Source organism: Salvelinus namaycush, chromosome 16 (assembly GCF_016432855.1).
Source record: "Salvelinus namaycush isolate Seneca chromosome 16, SaNama_1.0, whole genome shotgun sequence".
Lineage (NCBI taxonomy): Eukaryota > Metazoa > Chordata > Actinopteri > Salmoniformes > Salmonidae > Salvelinus > Salvelinus namaycush.
This window is the reverse complement of record NC_052322.1, coordinates 15,821,106-15,841,498: the sequence shown is the minus strand read 5'-3', so window position 1 is coordinate 15,841,498 and position 20,393 is coordinate 15,821,106. Positions and strand designations below refer to the sequence as shown.

At 42.6% G+C, this 20,393-nt stretch overlaps 1 long non-coding RNA gene across 3 annotated transcripts; it reads left to right on the top strand.

Annotated features, from left to right (window-relative positions):
* Positions 1-3,456: 3,456 nt before the first annotated feature.
* LOC120060657 lies at positions 3,457-19,347 on the top strand. 3 transcript variants are annotated; one of them, XR_005478254.1, is made up of 6 exons: positions 3,459-3,539; positions 5,086-5,207; positions 5,307-5,396; positions 16,997-17,128; positions 17,238-17,322; positions 17,663-19,346. It is a non-coding gene; the product is annotated as an uncharacterized LOC120060657 (long non-coding RNA). The 3 variants fall into 3 exon arrangements; XR_005478255.1 differs by having other exon boundaries at positions 3,457-3,524; positions 17,238-19,347; XR_005478253.1 differs by having other exon boundaries at positions 17,238-19,347.
* Positions 19,348-20,393: the final 1,046 nt, after the last annotated feature.

Genomic DNA, 20,393 nt, shown 5'->3' with positions numbered 1-20,393 from the left:
TTGTCTCTGATGTTTTGCCTGTTTGATTGCCTTAGATGGTTAATCCAGAGATTCTTACCTTTGCCTCGGTTTGGCAGTCTCGTCCAGATCATCATGGCATTTGTAGTTATGATAGCCACATTAGCAGCTAATTATAATTTCATTTTGGGTGGGTAAATACAAGCGAATATATTGATAAAAGTCACCTTGTCCTAGAGAGATTTACACAGTTATCAAAACGTCACGCCAGGGTAAGCCTACACGAAACACAGCCCTTAGTTTAAATGTTTCTAAAATCCCCTATGGGAAAAATGAATGGCGGAGAAACATTTGGAACCATTTCCTTGTTTGACCGCTAGGTTTTATGGGTATTATGACTCATTCTGTGGTACTCTATTGCTGCGTTTCCTAGAAACATCAGAAGTTTTATGATTTGCTGTCGGTGCATATGTACCTGCCCCGACTTTACTCTTCGACTTCCGTCTACAGTTGGCTACTTTCTGCTTACCACTCGCGTTCCCAGTATTACTCAATGATAGACAAACAATGGCCCTTGTAGACTTCAATAAATGACTGCTGTACTGTTTTGTAGTTTACCGCTTATAAACTATGCTTTTTTAAATAAATAAGTCATGCATTTCCTGAAGCCTGTGCATGATCTTTTATTGACATGTTGTTAAATAATGCACTTGAAGTGAAAAAGCTGTATTGATCAAGATTTGAGCCACAGGGAATCTGTCAAAGTCTATCCATACTGTAAATAATATACAAATATGCATTTAAGATTATATGCTGTCAACTATGTGATTACCACCTATATTCTCACTACTTAGCTACAGTGTCCTGGGCCAGATCTTTAAAATAAACCCTTCAACGGGCAATCACTCCCAGATTTGACCCTTCCAGATGTAAAATAAGAATAAAAACAGGCATATTTGGCTTTCAGCTATAGGATTTATCAGAATGTTATACCGCTAAAGGCCATTAAAGGGCAAGAGAGACCATGATATCTGATAGTGTCGATAATAGACTTACATAGAATGCACACAATTTAACATTCGACCCACTCTTTTTAGTCATACCACTTTCATGCTATTACAGGTGATGCAATTTTTTCTTATTTTTTTCTTTTATAGAGTTGGGTAGGATTTTAATGACCAGCTGAAAAAAGTTGTGATTATGATGGGCCAGAGGGCAGTTACCATTATGTGCTGCACCAGCTTTGCGATTTCAGATGGTCACACTCATATTGAGACAAGACCACACCTTGCAACACCCACCAAACGGGAACAAACCTACCTCATACCTCTTTAGGAATGTAGTGAACTAAAATTAGAAGTTGTTTAAACTATAAATAGTAAAGTAAAGTACAGACACCCCCAAAAACGACTTAAGTAGTACTTTTAAGTATTTTTACTTATGTACTTTACACCACTATAAATGTCACATATAGGCTGTGACGTACTTAGAATTAAATACAAATTATACTAAAAATGACTTATTAGTGCCTATGAATTTATTTTTAGAAGCACAAGTTTGGCCAGTCTGTGGCTTCAGGCTCATGCAATGTTGCCTGAAGACCAGGCCAGGAGCGGAGAATATCCTCTCCACACTTGCAGAGCCACTGGGGATGCTTAACATCCTTTTGGCCATTCTTGACAGGTTGGGCAGAGATGCAGAGTTGCTTTTATTTTTATATGGAGGCCTAAAAGTTTTTAGACAAAATAACCCAATCAAAACGGAAAGCTTTTTGAACATGGAAATATGCCAGGTCTATTGGGCCTAAATAACTGATGGCCTATTGTATAGATAACAGAACAAAAATGAATGAAACGTTTAAGAGATCTGATTTTTACTTTCTAAATGATTTGCTACAATGACACACTTAGTTATCTAACCACCTCATTCCTTTCATTTACAATGTGGATGTAATAAGAAAACTATCATGCTTTTGGGATACTTGTCTTTTCAGATTCCATGATAATTTTTTGGTTGTAGACACTACAACACCACACTCCCTCTCTTGCTCTTGGTCATCATCTTTGTAAGTCACCTTGATTTTGCACCTGTGTGTTTTATCAGTTTCTTTGTGAGAATATATAGCGAACTCCATTACAGTAGCAAAAGCAAGGGGCTATAGCAGCTCACAAGTAGACTACAAATGCATGCTGGGCCAGGGCATGCCCTGAGCTCGTGAAGTAAGCGCTACTGGAGCTAAATTGGAGTGGGCGAGAAGGCCAAGGCTCCAGCCTTTGGGAATCTCGCTCCACGCTCCAGTCAAATTGGGATCGCTGTGCTCCAGTTCCAGTTCCAGCTCCACTCACATATACTATATATACAAAAGTTTGTGGACACCCCTTCAAATAAGTGGATTTGGCTATTTCAGCCACACCCATTGCTGACAGATGCAGGGGCAAAACTTTCACTGGGGACGTGGGGGACATGTCCCCTCCACATTCTGAAATTGCATTTTTGTCCTCCCCAGTTTTATCATTGAAATGTGATACAAAACGAGGCACCGGTGTGCTTTAGGACCATGCGGACGCCTCCGAGTGGTTGGGTAGGCTGTTTGGAGTGTTTATCCGAATAGATAAAAATAAATAAATGAATGATGTCCCCCCTACTTCTAAAACCAAAGTTGCGCCCCTGGACAGACGTATAAACTCGAGCACACCGCCATGCAATCTCCATAAACAAACATTGGCAGTAGAATGTCTTTACTGAAGAGCTTAGTGACTTTCAACATGGCACCATCATTGAATGCTACCTTTCTAACAGTCAGTTTCTAACAGTCAGTTTGTCAAATTTCTGCCCTGCTAGAGCTGCCCCGGTCTACTATGAGTCTTAATCTTGGAACGCCATCTAAATCTCCCATAAATCAAATCATATTTTATTAAATTGGAACGCCGACTGTGGACCAGGCCTAACCGCCCAACATCATTGTCCGACCACACTAAAGCTCTTGTGGCTGAATGGAAGCAGGTCCCCGCAGCAATGTTCCAACATCTAGTGGAACACCTTCCCAGAAGAGTAGAGGCTGTTATAACAGCAAAGGGGGGACCAACTCTGTATTAATGCCCATGATTTTGTAATGAGATGTTCGACAAGCAGATGTCCACACACTTTCGGTCATGTAGTGCTATGATGGAGGTCAATAAGAGTGTCGAATCTGGTTAACAAAAAAGGTAATGGTTTATTTGCTAGGTGTGGCTTATTGATCGAATAGAAGTTTCGTAATGATTAGGTTGTTAGAAGTGTACTGATATAAATAGGAAAAGTGACCTCCCAGTAACTCAAAAAAAATAACGTTATATCAGAGGCCAGTTGTCTCAGTGACTGCTACTGGGCTAAGAAATATGCACATCGTCCTGTTTTCAGTGTTCCCTATGGGAAATCAGACTAGTGCCACAAAACCAACCAGTGGCCAGAATTACAGTACACCCGGGTTGTTTTAGAAACCCCATTGACAATGCATGAGAAATGGTTTAGGGCTGTTTAGCCAAAGAATCCGCGCGCTGGGACAACTAGCAAGCTAAAGTTAGCTAGTGAGTCACAGAAATGTACGTTCAGCCTGTTAATTACTTCCGTCCAATTGGATTTACCTTACTAAATCAGCATGGCTTAACATATTTTATTTTGTTTTTGACTTTGACATTCTTGCTGGATAGATAGTTTGATAGCTAACACGCTAGCACTGCTAGCTAACTAATGCTAACAACGCTAGGTATGTGGATGCCTCTAGTTCCGAAGAGCAGCAGGCCAATAAGTCAACTTTGCTTTCAAACCTTTGTAATCATCTCTAAAGTGGTTTTACATGCAACCATTGCTAACTAGATAGACATTTGACTGTTGATGTCATTGGTTGTCTCTTTGGAGCTAAGTTAACTAGTTAAGCTAATAGCTTAATGTAGATGATATTATAGAGAGATCACACATTCATGCAGATGTGGTGGTGTCACATTGTCTTTATCCATACCATAGCTGCTGCTATAGATATGCCTTTTACTTGAGAGCTCTGCCCTCTTTTCTAGTCTTTCTGGTCTTTCCAAAACCTGAAGCCCCCTGTCCCCAGCAGGAAAGACAAGGAAAAGTGTTGGCTTAACTTCCTATTGAAGAAATGTAAGATAACTCAATGTCATATTTAGAGTTACTGACATGAATAGAAGCATATACAAGCACTCAAAGTTATTTTACATCAGCAGTTGTCACAAAGTGCTTATACAGATACCCAGCCTAAAACCCCAAAGAGCAAGCAATGCAGATGTAGAAGCACAGTGGCTAGGAAAAACTCCCTAGAAAGGCAGGAACATATGAAGAAACCTGGAGAGGTGCCAGGTGCCGAGAGGTGGCGTCTTCTTCTGGCTGTGCTGGTGGATATTATAAAAGAGTACAGCTATTTAGGCCAGATCGTTCTTTAAGACATTTAAACATTCATAGATGACCAGCAGGGTCAAATAATAATCACAATGGTTATAGAGGGTGCAATAGTTCAGCAACTCAGGATTAAATGCCAGTTGGCTCTTCATAGCTGAGCATTTAGAGATTGAGACAGTAGGTCCGGTAGAGAGAGACAGGATCAAACAGCAGGTCTGGGACAAGGTAGCACTTCCTGGGAAGTTCAGGGTTCCATAGCCGCAGACAGAAACATCAGAAACCGGATCAGTAGCACGACCAGGTGGACTGGGGACAGGGACAGGAGTCATCAGGCCAGTAAGTCCTGAGGCATGGTCCTAGAGCTCAGGTCCTAAATCCTTTATTTAATTTAAGTGTAGACCGAGAGGTTTTGTAACTTCACATGATTTAGCCAACTTGTCAATCCAGATCTGAATATTTGATATCCTTTTTACTGTACAATGTTGATAGTAATTTTTTCCAAAGCTAATCACTGAATGTCCTACTACAAGGATGTGGTCAGGTTGACACACTTCTGAGTCACAATAACACAGAACACGCACATCACAGTTTGCGAGTGCAAGTACAATGAGCAGTTGGGAAAATTAAGTCTGCTGCGTGGTTGCCCTATACACACACAAACACACACACTTAATTTAGGTTAGTGTGTAGTCAAGGCTTTGTCATTAACATAATATTGTGCCTATCTTTCAGATCTGCCAACTAGGCTCAGTGGGTGACAGGTAACTGTGTTTCCACCAAGCTGTTCCAGGCCTGAAGTGGCACCCTGGAACTTCTAGAGGCTTGTAGACTTGAAGCTGTGTGATGTGGTCCAGGTAATTATCACACACACGTATAAACACTCACTCACTTAATCACTCTCTGTTTGTTGTATAATTATTTTCACTTAAGAAAATTGTGCCGCTCTCTTTTAGATCTGACACCCCTATTAGCTCAACCACAGCCCTCATAGCTGCAGTCTTCTGCTCCTGCACCTGCTACACCGGCCGCGACAGGTGATACAGGTAAATATCACATACAGTACCAGTCAAAAGTTTGGACACACCTACTCATTCAAGGGTTTTTCTTTATTTGTACTATTTTCTACATTTTAGAATAATAGTGAAGACATTAAAATTATGAAATAACACATATGGAATCATGTAGTAACCAAAAAAGTGTTAAACAAATCAAATTATATTTTTATTTTAGATTCTTCAAAGTAGCCACTGTTTGCCTTGATTACAGCTTTGCACACTCTTGGTATTCTCTCAACCAGCTTCACGAGGTAGTCACCTGGAATGCATTCAAATAAACAGGTGTGCCTTGTTAAAAGTTAATTTGTAGAATTTCGATTCTTCTTAAGTTTGAGCCAATCAGTTGTGTTGTGACAAGGTAGGGGTGGTATACAGAAGATAGCCCTATTTGGTAAAAGACCAAGTCCAGACCAAGTCCAAGAACAGCTCAAATAAGCAAAGAGAAACGACGGTCCATCATTACTTTAAGACATGAAGGTCAGTCAATATGCAGCCACGAAAACCATCAAGCGCTATGATGAAACTGGCTCTCATGAGGAACAACACAGGAAAGGAAGACCCAGAGTTACCTCTGCTGCAGAGGATACGTTTTTTAGAGTTACCAGCCTCAGAAATTGCAGCCCAAATAAATGCTTCAGAGTTCAAGTAACAGACACATCTCAACATCAACTGTTCAGAGGAGACTGCATGAATCAGACCTTGATTGTCAGAATGCTGCAAAGAAACCACTACTAAAGGACACCAATAAGAAGAAGAGACTATCTTGGGCCAAGAAACACAAGCAATGGACATTAGACCGGTGGAAATCTGTCCTTTGGAGATTTCTGTCCTTTGGAGAGTCCAAATTGGAGATTTCTGGTAACAACCGCCGTGTCTTTGTGAGATGCAGAGTAGGTGAACGGATGATCTCCGCGTGTGTGGTTCCCAACGTGAAGCAGGTGTGATGGTGTGGGGGGGCTTTTCTGGTGACACTGTTGGCGATTTATTTAGAATTCAAGGCACACTTAAACAGCATGGCTACCACAGCATTCTGCAGGGATACGCCATCCCATCTGATTTGCGCTTAGTGGGACTATAATTTGTTTTATAACAGGACAATGACCAAACACTCCTCCAGGCTGTGTAAGGGCTATTTGTATAATGACACAGATGAAGAGACAGGAGGCAGATGGCTCGAGTCTCTGATATTTATTAAAATACAAGAGGCAGGTTGAGGACAGGCAGAATTTCATTAACCAGGTCAGAGTCCGAAAGGTTCAGGGTGACAGACAGGCTCGAGGTCAGGGTAGGCAGGAGGTCTCAGTGTCAGGGCAGGCAGAAAAGGTCGGACCGGGAGGGCTAGAAAACAGAGACTAGGAAAACCAGGAGCATGGAAAAAACACGCTGGTAGGCTTGACGAGACAAGACGAACTGGCAATAGACAAACAGAGGATACAGGTATAAATGCACTGGTGATAATGGGGAAGATGGACGACACCTGGAGGGGGGTGGAGACAAGCACAAAGACAGGTAAAACAGATCAAGGTGTGACAAATTGACCAAGAAGGAGTGATGGATTGCTGCATCAGATGACCTGGCCTCCACAATCACCTGACCTCAACCCATTTGAGATGGTTTTGGATGAGTTAGACCACAGAGTGAAGGAAAAGCAGCCAACAAGTGCTCAGCATATGTGGGAACTCCTTCAAGACTGTTGGAAAATCATTCCTCATGAAGCTGGTTGAGAGAATGCCAAGAGTGTGCAAAGCTGTTATTTTATTTATTTATTTCACCTTTATTTAACCAGTTAGGCAAGTTGAGAACAAGTTCTTATTTACAATTGTGACCTGGCCAAGATAAAGCAAAGCAGTTCGACACACTCAACAACACAGAGTTACACATGGAGTAAAACAAACATACAGTCAATAATACAGTAGAAAAATACGTCTATATACAATGTGAGCAAATGAGTTGAGATAAGGGATGTAAAGGCAAAAAAAGGCCATGGTGGCGAAGTAAATATAATATAAATACAATATAGCAAGTAAAACACTGGAATGGTAGATTTGCAGTGGAAGAATGTGCAAAATAGAAATAATGGGGTGCAAAGGAGCAAAATAAATACATAAATAAATACAGTAGGGGAAGAGGTAGTTTGGGCTAAATTATAGATGGGCTATGTACAGGTGCAGTAATCTGTGAGCTGCTCTGACAGCTGGTGCTTTAAAGCTAGTGAGGGAGATAAGTGTTTACAGTTTCAGAGATGTTTGTAGTTCATTCCAGTCATTGGCAGCAGAGACCTGGAAGGAGGAGTTGGCTTTGGGGGTGACCAGAGAGATATACCTGCTGGAGCACGTGCTACAGGTGCTGCTATGGTGACCAGCGAGCTGAGATAAGGGGGGACTTTACCTAGCAGGGTCTTGTAGATGACCTGGAGCCAGTGGGTTTGGCGACGAGTATGAAGCGAGGGCCAGCCAACGAGAGCGTACAGGTCGCAGTGGTGGGTAGTATATGGGGCTTTGGTGACAAAACAGATGGCACTGTGATAGACTGCATCCAATTTATTGAGTAGGGTATTGGAGGCTATTTTGTAAATGACATCGCCGAAGTCGAGGGTCGGTAGGATGGTCAGTTTTACGAGGGTATGTTTGGCAGCATGAGTGAAGGATGCTTTGTTGCGAAATAGGAAGCGAATTCTAGATTTAACTTTGGATTGGAGATGTTTGATGTGAGTCTGGAAGGAGGGTTTACAGTCTAACCAGACACCTAGGTATTTGTAGTTGTCCACATATTCTAAGTCAGAACCGTCCAGAGTAGTGACGCTAGACGGACGGGCGGGCGGGTGCAGGCAGCGATCGGTTGAAGAGCATGCATTTAGTTTTACTTGTATTTAAGAGCAGTTGGAGGCCACGGAAGGAGAGTTGTATGGCATTGAAGCTCGTCTGGAGTGTCCAAAGAAGGGCCAGAAGTATACAGAATGGTGTCGTCTGCGTAGAGGTGGATCAGAGACTCACCAGCAGCAAGAGCGACATCATTGATGTATACAGAGAAGAGAGTCGGCCCAAGAATTGAACCTTGTGGCACCACCATAGAGACTGCCAGAGGCCCGGACAACAGGCCCTCCGATTTGACACACTGAACTTTATCAGAGAAGTAGTTGGTGAACCAGGCGGGGCAATCATTTGAGAAACCAAGGCTATCGAGTCTGCCGATGAGGATGTGGTGATTGACAGAGTTGAAAGCCTTGGCCAGGTCAATGAATACGGCTGCACAGTATTGTTTCTTATTGATGGCGGTTAAGATATCGTTTAGGACCTTGAGCGTGGCTGAGGTGCACCCATGACCAGCTCGGAAACCAGATTGCATAGCGGAGAAGGTGCGGTGGGATTCTAAATGGTCGGTAATCTGTTTGTTGACTTGGCTTTCAAAGACCTTAGAAAGGCAGGGTAGGATAGATATACAGTGGGGCAAAAAAGTATTTAGTCAGCCACCAATTGTGCAAGTTCTCCCACTTAAATAGATGAGAGAGGCCTGTAATTTTCATCATAGGTACACTTCAACTATGACAGACAAAATGAGAAAAAAAAATCCAGAAAATCACATTGTAGGATTTTTAATGAATATATTTGCAAATTATGGTGGAAAATAAGTATTTGGTCACCTACAAACAAGCAAGATTTCTGGCTCTCACAGACCTGTAACTTCTTCTTTAAGAGGCTCCTCTGTCCTCTACTCGTTACCTGTATTAAATTGCACCTGTTTGAACTTGTTATCAGTATAAAAGACACCTGTCCACAACCTCAAACAGTCACACTCCAAACTCCACTATGACCATGACTAAAGAGCTGTCAAAGGACACCAGAAACAAAATTGTAGACCTGCACCAGGCTAGGAAGACTGAATCTGCAATAGGTAAGCAGCTTGGTTTGAAGAAATCAACTGTGGGAGCAATTATTAGGAAATGGAAGACATACAAGACCACTGATAATCTCCCTCGATCTGGGGCTCCACGCAAGATCTCACCCCGTGGGGTCAAAATGATCACAAGAACGGTGAGCAAAAATCCCAGAACCACACGGGGGGACCTAGTGAATGACCTGCAGAGAGCTGGGACCAAAGTAACAAAGCCTACCATCAGTAACACACTACGCCGCCAGGGACTCAAATCCTGCAGTGCCAGACGTGTCCCCCTGCTTAAGCCAGTACATGTCCAGGCCCGTCTGAAGTTTGCTAGAGAGCATTTGGATGATCCAGAAGGAGATTGGGAGAATGTCATATGGTCAGATGAAACCAAAATATAACTTTTTGGTAAAAACTTAACTCGTCGTGTTTGGAGGACAAAGAATGCTGAGTTGCATCCAAAGAACACCATACCTACTGTGAAGCATGGGGGTGGAAACATCATGCTTTGGGGCTGTTTTTCTGCAAAGGGACCAGGACGACTGATCCGTGTAAAGGAAAGAATGAATGGGGCCATGTATCGTGAGATTTTGAGTGAAAACCTCCTTCCATCAGCAAGGGCATTGAAGATGAAACGTGACTGGGTCTTTCAGCATGACAATGATCCCAAACACACCACCCGGGCAACGAAGGAGTGGCTTCGTAAGAAGCATTTCAAGGTCCTGGAGTGGCCTAGCCAGTCTCCAGATCTCAACCCCATAGAAAATCTTTGGAGGGAGTTGAAAGTCCGTGTTGCCCAGCAACAGCCCCAAAACATCACTGCTCTAGAGGAGATCTGCATGGAGGAATGGGCCAAAATACCAGCAACAGTGTGTGAAAACCTTGTGAAGACTTACAGAAAACGTTTGACCTCTGTCATTGCCAACAAAGGGTATATAACAAAGTATTGAGATAAACTTTTGTTATTGACCAAATACTTATTTTCCACCATAATTTGCAAATAAATTCATAAAAAATCCTACAATGTGATTTTCTGGATTTTTTTTCTCATTTTGTCTGTCATAGTTGAAGTGTACCTATGATGAAAATTACAGGCCTCTCTCATTTTTTTAAGTGGGAGAACTTGCACAATTGGTGGCTGACTAAATACTTTTTTGCCCCACTGTAGGTCTGTAGCAGTTTGGGTCAAGAGTGTCCCCCCCTTTGAAGAGGGGGATGACCGCAGCTGCTTTCCAAATTTTGGGGGTCTCAGACGACACGAAAGAGAGGTTGAACAGATTAGTAATAGGGGTTGCAACCATTTCGGCAGATCATTTTAGAAAGAAAGGGTCCAGATTGTCTAGCCCGGCTGATTTGTAGGGGTCCAGATTTTGCAGCTCTTTCAGAACATCAGCTGACTGGATTTGGGAGACGGATAAATGGGGAAGGCTTGGGCGAGTTGCTGTGGAGGGTGCAGTGCTGTTGACCGGGGTAGGGGTAGCCAGGTGGAAAGCATGGCCAGCCGTAGAAAAATGCTTATTGAAATTCTCAATTATAGTGGATTTATCGGTGGTGACAGAGTTTCCTATCCTCAGTGCAGTGGGCAGCTGGGAGGAGGTGATCTTATTCTCCATGGACTTTACAGTGTCCCAGAACTTTTTTGAGTTTGTGTTGCAGGAAGCAAATTTCTGCTTGAAAAAGCTAGCCGTGGCTTTTCTAACTGCCTGTGTATATTGGTTTCTAACTTCCCTGAAAAGTTGCATATCATGGGGGCTTTTCGATGCTAATGCAGAACGCCATAGGATGTTTTTGTGTTGGTTAAGGGCAGTCAGGTCTGGAGAGAACCAAGGGCTATATCTGTTCCTGGTTCTACTTTTCTTGAATGGGGCATGCTTATTTAAGATGGTGAGGAATGCATTTAAAAAAATAACCAGGCATCCTCTACTGACGGGATGAGGTCAATATCCTTCCAGGATACCTGGGCCAGGTCGATTAGAAAGGCTTGCTCGCTAAAGTGTTTCAGGGAGCGTTTGACAGTGATTAGTGGAGGTCGTTTGACCGCTGACCCATTACGGATGCAGACAATGAGGCAGTGATCGCTGAGATCTTGAAAACAGCAGAGGTGTATTTAGAGGGCAGGTTAGGATGATATCTATGAGGGTGCCCGTGTTTACGGCTTTGGGGTGGTACCTGGTAGGTTCATTGATAATTTGTGTGAGATTGAGGGCATCAAGCTTAGATTGTAGGATGGCTGGGGTGTTAAGCATGTCCCAGTTTAGGTCACCTAGCAGCACGAGCTCTGAAGATAGATGGGGGGCAATCAGTTCACATATGGTGTCCAGAGCACAGCTGGGGGCAGAGGGTGGTCTATAGCAGGTGGCAACGGTGAGAGACATGTTTTTAGAGAGGTGGATTTTTAAAAGTAGAAGTTCAAATTGTTTGGGTACAGACCTGGATAGTAGGACAGAACTCTGCAGGCTATCTCTGCAGTAGATTGCAACACCGCCCCCTTTGGCCGTTCTATCTTGTCTGAAAATGCTGTAGTTAGGGATGGAGATTTCAGAGTCTTTGATGGTCTTCCTAAGCCAGGATTCAGACACGGCTAGGACATCCGGGTTGGCAGAGTGTGCTAAAGCAGTGAATAAAACAAACTTAGGGAGGAGGCTTCTAATGTTAACATGCATGAAACCAAGGCTATTACAGTTACAGAAGTCATCAAAAGAGAGCGCCTGGGGAATAGGAGGGGAGCTAGGCACTGCAGGGCCTGGATTCACCTCTACATCACCAGAGGAACAGAGAAGGAGTAGGAGTAGGATAAGGGTACGGCTAAAAGCTATGAGAATTGGTCGTCTAGGACGTCCGGAACAGAGAGTAAAAGGGGCAGGTTTCTGGGGGTGATAAAATAGCTTCAAGGTATAATGTACAGACAAAGGTATGGTAGGATGTGAATACAGTGTAGGTAAACCTAGGCATTGAGTGATGATGAGAGAGATATTGTCTCTAGAAACATAATTGAAACCAGGTGATGTCATTGCATGTGTGGGTGGTGGAACTGAACGGTTGGATAAGGTATAGTGAGCAGGGCTAGAGGCTCTACAGTGAAATAAGCCAATAAACACTAACCAGAACAGCAATGGACAAAGCATATTGACATTAAGGAGAGGCGTGCTTAGCAGAGTGATCATACGGGTCCAGTGAGTAGTGAGGTTGGTTGGGGTCACGGCGATTCAGACAGCTAGCCGGGCATCAGTAGTCAGTTGTGAAGGCCCGGTGGGGCTCCGCTTCGGCAGTAAAACGGGTCCGGATAGGTGATTGTAGCCCAGGAGTGGCTGATGGAACTCTTCAGCTAGCTAGCTCCGGAATAATTGATGTTTGCTCCAGTACCAACGTTAGCCAATAGTCACTCGGATAGCAGCAAGCTAGCTGCAAGATCCAGGTGTAAATGTCCAGAGCTTGCGGTAGAAATCCGGGGATATGGAGAGAAAATAGGTCCGGTATGCTCTGGTCTGAGTCGTGTTGTACAAAACTGGCGATAGCTTTTCGAGCTAAAGGATAGCTGATGACCGCCAACCGTGGTTAGCTGAATACTAACGTTAGCCAGTGAACTGGCTAACTTCTGGCTAGCTTCTGTTGTGGATTTCAGATTAGAGGTGAATAATACTTTTTTTTTAATGGTGAGGCGGGTTGCAGGAAAGTGTTTTGAAGTTGAGTTTTTAGAAAAAATAAATAAAAAGATATGCGAAGAAAAGATGGAAATATATATTATATACACAGGACACAACAAGACGAGGACAAAGGGCGTCAAGGCATAGGGTGGCTACTTTGAAGAATCTAAAATATAAAATATATTTTGATTTGTTTAACAGTTTTTTGGTTACTTCCATATGTGTTATTTCATAGTTTTGATGTATTCACTATTATTCTACAATGTAGAAAATAGTAAAAATAAGAAAAACCCTTGAATGAGTAGGTGTTTCCAAGATTTTGACTAGTACTGTACATGTATACACACTAGAGGTTGACCGATTATGATATTTCAAAGCCGATACCGATTATTGGAGGACCCAAAAAAGCCGATATCGATTAATCGGCCGATTGTTTTATTTTATTTGTAATAATGACAATTAAAACAATACTGAATGAACACTTATTTTAACTTAATATAATACATCAATAAAATCAATTTAGCCTCAAATAAATAATGAAACATGTTCAATTTGGTTTAAATAATGCAAAAACAAAGTGTTGGAGAAGAAAGTAAAAGTGCAATATGTGCCATGTAAGAAAGCTAACGTTTAAGTTCCTTGCTCAGAACATGACAACATATGAAAGCTGGTGGTTCCTTTTAACATGAGTCTTCAATATTACCAGGTAAGAAGTTTTAGGTTGTAGTTATTATAGGAATTATAGGACTATTTCTCTCTATACCATTTGAATTTCATTAACCTTTGACTATTGGATGTTCTTATAGGCACTTTAGTATTGCCAGTGTAACAGTATTGCTTCCATCCCTCTCCTCGCTCCTACCTGGGCTCAAACCAGGAACACAACGACAACAGCCAACCTCGAATCAGCATTACCCATGCAGAGCAAGGGGAATAACTACTCCAAGTCTCAGAGCGAGTGACATTTGAAACGCTATTAGCGCGCACCCCGCTAACTAGCTAGCCATTTCACATCGGTTACACCAGCCTAATCTCGGGAGTTGATAGGCTTGAAGCACAGCGAAGAGCTTCTGGCAAAACGCAGGAAAGTGCTGTTTGAATGAATGCTTACGAGCCTGCTGCTGCCTACCACCGCTCAGTCAGACTGCTCTATCAAATCATAGACTTAGTTATAACATAATAACACACAGAAATACGAGCCTTAGGTCATTAATATGGTCGAATCCGGAAACTATCATCTCGAAAACAAGACATTTATTCTTTCAGTGAAATACGGAACCGTTCCGTATTTTATCTAACGGGTGGGATCCATAAGTCTAAATATTCCTGTTACATTGCACAACCTTCAATGTTATGTCATAATTACGTAAAATTCTGGCAAATTAGGCGGCCCAAACTGTTGCATATACACTGACTCTGCGTGCGATGAATGCAAGATAAGTGACACAATTTCACCTGGTTAATATTGCCTGCTAACCTGGATTTCTTTCAGCTAAATATGCAGGTTTAAAAATATATACTTCTGTGTATTGATTTTAAGAAAGGCATTGATGTTTATGGTTAGGTACCCATTGGAGCAACGATACGCACCGCATCGATATGCAACGCAGGACACTCCAGATAAACTAGTAATATCATCAACCATCTGTAGTTAACAAGTGATTATGATTGATTGATTGATTGTTTTTTCTAAGATAAGTTTAATGCTAGCTAGAAACTTACCTTGGCTTCTACTGCATTCGCGTAACAGGCAGGCTCCTCGTGGAGTGCAATGTAATCAGGTGGTTAGAGCGTTGGACTAGTTAACTGTAAGGTTGCAAGATTGAATCCCCCGAGCTGACAAGGTAAAAATCTGTCGTTCTGCTCCTGAACGAGGCAGTTAACCCACCGTTCCTAGGCCGTCATTGAAAATAAGAATGTGTTCTTAAACTGACTTGCCTTGTTAAATAAAGATTAAATAAAGGTGTAAAAAAAAAACAAAAAAAACGGCCAAATCGGTGTCCAAAAATACAGATTTCCGATTGTTATGAAAATTTGAAATCGCCCCTAATTAATCGGCCATTCCGATTAATCGGTCGACCTCTAATACACATATCCCTACTCTCCCTCACTTGGGGCTCTATTCAATCACATACGCTTTAGCCGACATCCGCATAGCGTTTGTTTTGGTGGTGTCATTGGCAGTGTCATCATTATTTGTAAAACGTCCTCTCACTGTCAATTGCATTTATTTTCAGCAAACTTAACATGTGTAAATATGTGTATGAACATAACAAGATTCAACAACTGAGACATAAGCTGAACAAGTTCACCAGACATGTGACTAACATAAATGGAATAATGTGTCCCTGAACAAAGGGGGGTTCAAAAGTAACAGTCAGTATCTGGTGTGGCCACCAGCTGCATTAAGTATTGCAGTGCATCTCCTCCTCATGGACTGCACCAGATTTGCCAGTTCTTGCTGTGAGATGTTACCCCACTCTTCCACCAAGGCACCTGCAAGTTCCGGACATTTCTGGGGGGAATGGCACTAGCCCTCACCCTCTGATCCATCAGGTCCCAGATGTGCTCAATGGGATTGAGATCCGGGCTCTTCGCTGGCCATGGCAGAACACTGACATTCCTGTCCTGCAGGAATTCACACAGTACGAGCAGAATGGCTGGTGGCATTGTCATGCTGGAGGGTCATGTCAGGATGAGCCTGCAGGAACGGTACCACATGAGGGAGGAGGATGTCTTCCCTGTAACGCACAGCATTGAGATTGCCTGCAATGACAACAAGCTCAGTCTGATGATGCTGTGACACACCGCCCCAGACCATGACAGATCCTCCACCTCCAAATCAATCCCGCTCCAGAGTACAGGCATCGGTGTAACGCTCATTCCTTCGACGATAAACGCGAATCCAACCATCACCCCTGGTAAGACAAAACCGTGACTTGTCAGTGAAGAGCACTTTTTGCCAGTCCTGTCTGGTCCAGCGACGGTGGATTTGTGCCCATAGGCGACGTTGTTGCCGGTGATGTCTGGTGGGGACCTGCCTTACAACAGGCCTACAAGCCCTCAGTCCAGCCTCTCTCAGCCTATTGCGGACAGTCTGATGGAGGGATTGTGCGTTCCTGGTGTAACTCGGGCAGTTGTTATTGCCATCCTGTATCTGTCCCGCAAGTGTGATGTTCGGATGTACCGAGCCTGTGCAGGTGTTGTTACATGTGGTCTGCCACTGCGAGGACAATCAGCTGTCCGTCCTGTCTCTCTGTAGCGCTGTCTTAGGCGTCTCACAGTACGGACATTGCAATTTATTGCCCTGGCCACATCTGCAGTCCTCATGCCTCCTTGCAACATGCCTAAGGCACGTTCACCTAGATGAGCAGGGACGCTGGGCATCTTTCTTTTGGTGTTTTTCAGAGTCAGTAGAAAGGCCTCTTTAGTGTCCTAACTTTTCATAACTGTGACCGTAATTGCCTACCGTCTGTAAGCTGTTAGTGTCTTTGTGACCGTTCCACAGTTGCATGTTCATTAATTGTTTATGGTTCATTGAACAAGTATGGGAAACAGCGTTTAAACCCTTTACAATGAAGATCTGTGAAGTTATTCAGATTTTTACGAATTATCTTTGAAAGACAGGATCCTGAAAAAGGGACATTTCTTTTTATGCTGAGTTTATTTAGCCTACACTTTCTCGTTCGGAACTTGTATCACGAGTAGGATGGGTGTGGCTTTGTGACAATGATCAAGAGCAGCTGGTTACCGATTTTACAACTCCACCGCAGTTAAACCTCAGACACCACCAAAACAACAGCTATGTGGGAGTCGGCTATCTGCAGCAGGTAGTCTAGTGGTTAGAGTGTTGGGCCAGTAACCAAAAGGTTGCCAGATCGAATCCCTGAGCTGACAAGGTAAAAATCTGTCATTCAGCCACTGAACAAGGAAGTTAGCCCACTGTTCCTAGGCTGTCATTGTAAATAAGAATGTGTTCTTAACTGACTTGCCTTATTAAATAAAGGTTAAAAAAAAGTCTTCAGTATCTGATTGAATCTAAAAAATTGTGCCTCTCTCTTTCAGATCTGCCACCCTTAGCAGTTCAGCTGCATTCACAGCAGTCCTCTGCTGTGGTATTTATTTTACTGGCTGCACCAGGTCCTACTACACTGGCCGTGAAGGGAGAAACTTTTAAGGATTCTCAGATGGAATCAGGTAATTCAGCTTACATTATAATACACATTCACTCACACCAACAGATGTACACACACAAACATGTTGTTGAGCTATATACTTACTGCCACTTTGTGCATCTCTCTTTCAGATCTACCATGCACTCCACCACTGCCCGACAGCCTCTCCCAGACGTGCATACACTGGGCCTATCAAGACTGACAAAGCAGAGATGGGTGAGTGACAAGGAAAAATAAAACACAACATGCACACACACACACACTCTCTCGCTGTCACACACATACACACACACATTATCCCCAATGTAAATCATTTGTAATTACTTGTTTATTTGATGTATTCTCCATTTTATTTTAGGATCGGAGATATCTACTCCTACATATCCGTTATCAACATCTACATAATTAATCTAAATAGCTATCAAATCAAAGTGTGATTGATAATATTGTAAAAGAGTATTGCTTAATGTGTACAGTTTGAGGAAATTCTGTGTGCTTTTTCTGAGTTGAAAAACATTACTCGCTCTCACACTCTCTCTTTCTCCCTCACATACAGTATATACAAGGTTCCCAGGAGTGGCAGGCAGATAGTACATTAAAAACACTTTTGCAGGACAATAAACTAAGGCCCCTGGCTACCCATCACATTGCTCTGTCCAAACTGATGTTTGTTCTCCACAATGAATGTATGTAGCGATTTAAATTCAGGGTGAGTCATCAGGCAACCAAGGCCAAGGAATGGAGAGAGAGATGACCTGGAGGGAGTTCCAGACCTCAGCTTTTTCTGAAGCAGAAAAGCAGAGATGGGTGGCTGACAAGGAAGAAAAAAACCACAACCTGCACACACTCTCCTCTCTCTCACACACACACGCAGTCTGTAAATATATAAATACATTGTAAGATATCTAGGCCTCTAACTCTCAAGTGCACTAAAAAAGGTTTATCATAAAAATTATCATTATTAATAATGGACACAATTATATAATTAATACATATTAGAATAATAATACAGAAGAGTGACCAATAGTTACTGTATTGTGATTGTTTAAGTGTTTTAATTAGTCAACAAGTAGTGCCCCAAGAGGGGATCGAACCATGTCCCAAAAGCAGCAGAAAAGGTCAAATAAGGTCACAAAACTGTTTGTTATGGCTATACAAGTCTGGCAATAACGTGGTGCCTGGTCGTCACTAGTTACCACAAACACAAAGTCATATAATCCCACCTATTTATACAATCTATCTTCTCAAAATGTGATTTTAAACCTAACTCTAACCTTAACCACACTACTAACCTTATGCCTAACCCTAACCTTAAATTAAGACCAAAAAGCACTTTTTCCCCCCATACATTTTTAGGATACAGTTTTGACTTTGTGGCTATGGTAACTAGTGGAAACCGTTGCACCTGTTGTTCACATGCATATCCGTTCTCTCATTGGCTAGAATTTTCTCACCTGATCTTACCTTCTCCAACTGCCTTCCATTTTTGAAGACATGGGACACGTTCGAGCGTATCGTTGGTCACCGTCTTTCAAAACGTGTTGCGTTATGTGCATAGAAATTGTCTGACTTGCTCCTACATGTCGACTGGATGAACTACAGAAATCATGTGATCAAAGGTAATGAAGTTGACTGCAAGTTTCTGCAGCTGCTCTTCACCAACTTCCTCCTGCAGCCTTGCCTGCATTGTGGGAGGCACTATTGTAAACCAATCAATTGGGTGTTTATTTGATCAACGTGAATGGGACCAAAGACATGACTGAAACAGGAACCAACTTCCTGTATACAGTGGATAACCTATATACAAATGAATGTGATATTTGAGGCTCTGTACAATGAACACACATGATTTCCGTTTGTGAGCGTGTGATATGGGTATTGGAGCCATGTTATTTCGACATTATAAATAAAACTTTTGATAAACAATGACAACACTGGGATGTTGATCTGAGCATTGCTGTTGGAAAATCAGTGTCCAACTTGTGGCCATCGAAGATGCACCTCCCCCCACTTCAATCCTCGACTTTTGTCTACAGTCGGTAGCTTTCACAACTCAAACGCACCCATTGGTAGTGTTTGAGAGCATCAAAACGACTGCAGGTGACTGACTGATCTACAAACCTCCTTGCATCATAAATAACAACTAATTATTGGTAAATCAGTCAGTCACAATTTAACCATTATACATTGCGGTTTTGATCCTCTCGAATACAGACCATTTATTTTAATTGATGTTAGAGCAGCCACTACAGTATCTGGTCAATATAGTGGATAGTCTGTATAAAATAACACAAGAAATCTGTTTTTTTAAACATTTTTGTAGAGAAGATCTTAGTCACGCAATTTTACGTCTAACTAAGATGGTTTTGAGGTAGAGTATCTCACGATAAGCTGTAGACCACGCTATCTACCTAGAGAGTTTTCATCTATATTCTTCGTAGCTGTCTATTTACCGCCATAAACCGATTCTGGCACTACCGCCATAAACCGATTCTACACTCAATGAGCTGTATACGGCCATAAGTAAAGAGGAAAACGCTCATCCAGAGGCGGCGCTCCTAGTGGCTGGGGACTTTAATGCAGGGAAACTTAAATCTGTTTTACCTCATTTCTACCAGCATGTTAAATGTGCAACCAGAGGGGGAAAAAAACTCTAGACCACTTTTACTACACACACAGAGACGCGTACAAAGCTCTCCCTTGCCCTCCATTTCGCAAATCTGACCATAATTCTATCCTCCTGATTCCTGCTTACAAGCTAAAATTAACGCAGGAGCACCAGTGATTCGTCAATAAAAAAGTGGTCAGATGAAGCAGATGTTAAGCTACAGGACTGTTTTGCTAGCACAGACTGGAATATTTTCCTAATTCTTCCGATGGCATTGAGGAGTACACCACATCAGTCACTGGCTTCATTAATAAGTGCATCGATGACGTCGTACCCACAGTGACTGTACGTACATACCCCAACCAGAAACCATGGATTACAGGCAACATCCGCACTGAGCTAAAAGGTAGAGCTGCCGCTTTCAAGGAGCAGGATTCTAACCCGGAAGCTTATAAGAAATCCCGCTATGCCCTCCGACAAACCACCAAACAGGCAAAGCCTCAATACAGGACTAAGATCAAATCGTACTACACGGCTCCGATGCTCGTCAGATGTGGCAGGGCTTGCAAACTATTACAGACTACAAAGGGAAGCACAACCGAGAGCTGCCCAGTGACACGAGCCTACCAGATGAGCTAAATTACTTCTATGCTCGCTTCGAGGCAAGTAACACTGAAAC